This window comes from Peromyscus maniculatus, chromosome 15, assembly GCF_049852395.1.
Source record: "Peromyscus maniculatus bairdii isolate BWxNUB_F1_BW_parent chromosome 15, HU_Pman_BW_mat_3.1, whole genome shotgun sequence".
Taxonomy (NCBI): Eukaryota; Metazoa; Chordata; class Mammalia; order Rodentia; family Cricetidae; genus Peromyscus; species Peromyscus maniculatus.
In genome coordinates, this window is record NC_134866.1 from 4,249,015 (window position 1) to 4,254,186 (window position 5,172).

At 46.9% G+C, this 5,172-nt stretch overlaps 1 pseudogene; it reads right to left on the reverse strand.

Annotated features, from left to right (window-relative positions):
- Window positions 1–2,818: 2,818 nt before the first annotated feature.
- On the reverse strand, window positions 2,819–3,868 carry LOC102903583 (heterogeneous nuclear ribonucleoprotein A3 pseudogene; annotated as a pseudogene).
- Between the last annotated feature and the right edge of the window lie 1,304 nt (window positions 3,869–5,172).

The following is a 5,172-nucleotide window of genomic DNA, read 5'->3' on the forward strand; positions in this document are numbered from 1 at the left end:
GAAATGCATTACAATCCCATCCCTCGAATTTAGATCCAGATGCAGGACTCCAGCCTTCCTGCGATGGGAGGATTACTGCCTCCTTCATGTTTTCCCTCTGCAGTCACATGCTCCCTGAATCTTAGAGACGGGACCAGGCTCACTGTGATGGGTAACATACTTTGGCCAACACACTTTGGCGGTAGGAAAGGTAAATTTCTAAAATAACACAATGATATTTGAGAACTGTATGTTAAACTTAATTATTCAATACAGCTTGAAGGTGTTGAAACGTTGAGGGAAACAATGCCAAAGTCATGAGGCTGACCAGACTGGTGGATGTCCGAGGTCCGTGGAGAGGTGGGGAGGATGAACAGAATGCATGCCTACCACTTCCTGTAGCTCTGCCAAAGAACTATAGAGCGGTTTCCACTGAATGACTTTAGGAAGAATCTTAGGTGTGTTCCAGAAACAGCTCTCTTGGCCTTTGAGAGAAATGGTTAGGAGACACTTGGTAAGTTCCTGAGCATCAACAGCCTTGGCACTGACATTCTCACAGACAGGCTCTCTGAGAGCCCGAGGTGTGCTCATAGAGTTGTATTTGTTTGCTCTTTGGATGAAAGTCAAGTTTCAGGTTGAAGTTGGCTCCACTAAAGACATTCCTACTGGTAAGTAGGTGGGTGGATCACTCATGAGGTTTTGTGCACGTGGGTACCCTTACATCTCCTATTTTGCTTGAAAATATTCCATGAAAAATTCTAAGCAATAAGTTCAGCATTACGAAATGCTGTTTGATATCAGAGCAGTTGCATACAGGTTGCAAAGCAGGGTTGTCCTAAAAGCTGACACCTGCAGGGTGCACACCACATGCTGCCATCAGCCCTCCTCACTTCCCTCTGTCTGTCCCTCAAATCCCTACACAACATGAGGACTAAGGGCAGCCTCTGTGATTTCACATGAGGGCTCCAAAGGGTTAAGGGACCTTAGCAAACACGGCTGGCCAGTGGAGCAGGGTTCAACAGATGCCCTAGGCTCATTCTGCCTGCTGTATGATATTTCTTGGTGATGTGAGGAGATGATGATTCACACCAGATAAGGTGCCAACCTCTGATCAAAGACACAGTTCTCCCCCAGTGGAGCTTAGTGAACCAATGCATCTATTGGGATTCCTTGCAGTAACATTGGTAGTCTCTGTAACTGGTCAGAATTTGGGTGACAATTCTCCACCAACAGCCTACATAGCACCCTTTGGCACTGTGACAGCCAAATAATGGAAAGAACTTCCATCTCCAGTCTAAAGTGATTTCTCCATGTCTTGGAGATGAAGTACACTGTGTCTTCAGCAACAGGAATTTCCCATCTAGCTCTGGCATGCAATCAACAGCTTTGGTAGATGGCCTATATAGAGTGTGGGGTCCACAGGGTCCTCCCTGGACAATGACTCAAAGAAAGGTAGCCTACTTATGGCATTGGGATTTTCATTCAACAACCTTAGATTTTCTGTGGTTATCTTTCTCCATCCACCCATGGATAGCACTCTTTCTCTGCTATTTTTCCACATTCTTATCCAAATCTGTAAGACATTGAAGGGTTAGCATTTTGTAATCAAACCTTTCTACAGAGGGCAGACAGGGTCCCTAAAAGCCAACTATCATTCATTCTAAGAAAATACCAACTAACTGGCTTTAGAATTTCATAGCTAAAAGCATACTAAAGTAATACATTAGCAAGCAAAGCCCAATGCAGCATGAAAGACTCCATTGCATCATTGTGTCCTCAGAAGAGCCATGCTGGAAACAGCAGTAGGTGGAAGCAGTACTCTCTCCGGATTGCATAATCTAAAGTCATTTTCACTGAAACCTCTGCTCCTGGGTGCTTCTCTAGATCCACTAAACATCATCTCCTTACTTTTGATGGAGCTTGGTAGGGGTGGCGTGTGCTGCTCAGTCTTATCCATGGCCAGGGGGGAGCAGAGCCAAGCTCTGCACAGTCTGCCCCGCCTCCTGGCTGGGGTTCCGGCTCTGACCCCACTCCTGGTGTCACGGCCATCACCTTCCCATCAGCCACACCTGGCTGCTGAACAGTCTTCGGGCTGCATGAAAGCACACTCTCAGGATTTCCTTTTCAGGGAAGGAGTTTACACAGAGTATTATGGAGGGAGAACTGCCCACTGTTAGAAATGAAATCTGATGGCTCATTTTCAAAGGCGCTTTGAGCCGGCTTAGCTGCAAATGAACAGAAAACAGTAGACTCCTGCTAATGCCTGCTCATTTAGCTATTCCCCCTGACATGACTCCTGCTAAGCTACCCGCTCAAACAGACATTTAGAGCAGAAAAGTGCTAACAGCCAAACTCGCCTGCAAAGTCACACGCATATAAGCTTTAAAACAAACAGGATGTAACAATAGAAACGAACTCTCGGACAGCTTGGCTGAGAGGAGACAAATGTAGGCGACACAGGGAAGGTAAGACCCGGGAGACACACGAGACCGTCCTCTCTGGTTACTCAGATGACGGGGAAGGTGGGGTGGCGTTCTTTGCCTCAGTCAGTACACCTACATTTGGGGTGCTGCTGGACTTCTCAAGGTTAAACAAACTGCTTCCCTTTCGAGTCTGCTCTTTCTCATGGGACACCCTCTATCTTTTCACCCACACTGATGACATTCACCCTTCTGACCCTCTTGGTGAACCATCGGTCAGGTTTTAAGGCCTCCACAGGGTCAGCATTTGCTCCTTGCCTGCTTTCCCTGTGAACTCCAGTCCACATGAATGTAGACACATTTCGGTTTGAGTGTCCTGGACAGGTCCCTTTGTTTGCTTTTCTTTTTCTCATCCTCTATCAATTGCCGTAGCTGTTGTCCACTATAATTTCCAAAGTCATTATAGTTCCCACCACCACCATAGTTACCTCCACCAAAATTTCCTCCTTCATTGTAACCATCGTATCCTCCTCCACCACCACCATATCCACCACCTTGGTTTCCATATCCTGGTCCACCACCACCATAGCCTCCTCTACTACTGTAACCAGGACCACCACCATAGTTGCCACCATCACCTCCAAATCCATTATATCCACCATCACCACCTCCATAACTACCTCTGCTGCCACCACCTCCACCACCATAGCCTCCTCTTCCACCAAAGTTTCCACCACGACCAAAATTACCTCACCACCTCCAAAGTTTCCTCCACGACCCATGAAGTTTCCAGATCCACCTCCACGACCTCTCTGAGATCCAGCAGACTGCATCTCTTGTTTAGAAAGGGCCTTTTTCACTTCACAATTATGCCCATTAATAGTGTGGTATTTCTGAACAACAATTTTATCAACTGTGTCATGATCATCAAAAGTTACAAAAGCGAATCCTCTCTTTTTTCCACTCTGCCTGTCTTCCATAACTTCTATGGTTTCGATTTTGCCATACTTTTCAAAGTAGTCTCTCAGATTATATTCTTCTGTATCTTCTTTAATACCACCAACAAAAATTTTCTTCACGGTTAAATGGGCACCAGGCTTTACAGAATCCTCTCTAGAAACAGCTCTCTTTGGTTCCACCACACGCCCATCAACCTTGTGTGGCCGAGCACACATTGCAGCATCCACCTCTTCAACACAAGAGTAGGTCACAAAACCAAAGCCCCTGGAACGTTTTGTTTGGGGATCTCTCATTACCACACAGTCTGTAAGTGTGCCCCATTTCTCAAAATGTTCTCTTAAGCTATCATCTGTGGTTTCAAAGCTCAGACCACCAATAAACAGCTTCCTCAACTGTTCTGGTTCCTTTAGATCATGGCCCTCCTCCCCCCGGCGGCGGCGGCGACGGCCGGAGTCAGGCTGGGGGCGACCGGGCGGCGGTTTTACCTCCATTTTGAGACCGGACTCGCCTCTTCCCTTGCCGTAGCTTTTTACAAACAACCTCTGTTCAGATCTACCAAACCTGCTCCTACCTTGTAAAGAACATGCCTCCTCCCACTCCATGGGGTTCAGTAAAGCTGATAAGGCTAGGTTCCTTGTGAGTTAGCATCTCTTGTGATTCTCCTGAAAGCATACCCCTATCCAAATGGTGAGCATCGAACACCACTGAAGGTCATCATTTCCTCCGGAGACACCTGTCTCTCCTCTACTTCTTTCCAGTCATTGACATTCACAGAGACCTCACCTAGTGATATCCCAGTGCCTAATGGCTCACGTGGGCCAGGGCACAGGACTGATTTCCCACACTGTCTCTGCTTACACAGCCTCCATTTCTATAAGGGATGAAAGAGATCTATCTATATGTTGGTAGATAGTTTCTCTGCTTCCAAAGCTCAGGCATGTCTTGTGTGCCATGCCCCATGTTCCATGGTCTTGCCATCCAGGCTATGAGAGTCTCTTTTATGATTTAATGAAGTGTCTCTCTCAGTTGAAGCAGTTCAGAGTCAGAGAATTCCCTTATTATCATAATTTCCTGTACAGGCCATTACTAAGGCTCCTGTCCACACACCAAATCATGGCTTTTACTCTCCTCTATGAAGGCCAAACCCGAGGAGAAGCTTCTATCACTTCTCCTTCTTATTCCATCAGTATTAAATTCTTCCAGTCTTCAGCATCCTCAGAAGGCTCTTTAGCACTGGTCTAATCTGTATGCTCCACTCATCACCTCCCAGCAGCTTATGAAACAAGACAGCACCCCCATTGCATCCCCCTTGATTCCACTCTGCATCAATCAGAGGCTAATGTGGAGGATGCTTGCCTTTTTCTCTTTATAATTCCTCCCCGATATGGTCAGGTTCTTTCTGGCCATATGGCTGACTCTCACTTGCCTCTCTTGTCACTCACAGCAAAGGTCACTACTACCACAGCTGGCTCACAGCCCTGTCTCATAGGTGCTACTCCAGGGGCTGCAGTATTTTGTTTAATCAATCAGCAACTTGTGGGGGGGGCATAGCCACATTCCAGAGGCAGAATACAGCCTGACACCACATAGAGAGGACAATGGCTGTCCTGGGGGTCCCCAGGAAAACACTACTCTTAGATTACTCAGCCCTCTGCTTACAAGTCCTACTGCCCGCAGTAAGGAGCGTGCCATGCCCACTACATGGAGACAGACTATCCTGTATCTCAAGGGGATATCAGGATTGCCACATGGATGCTCTTCCCTCAGAAGGATCAGCTTCAGTCACATGTCTTGTCACTCATTTCATGAACCA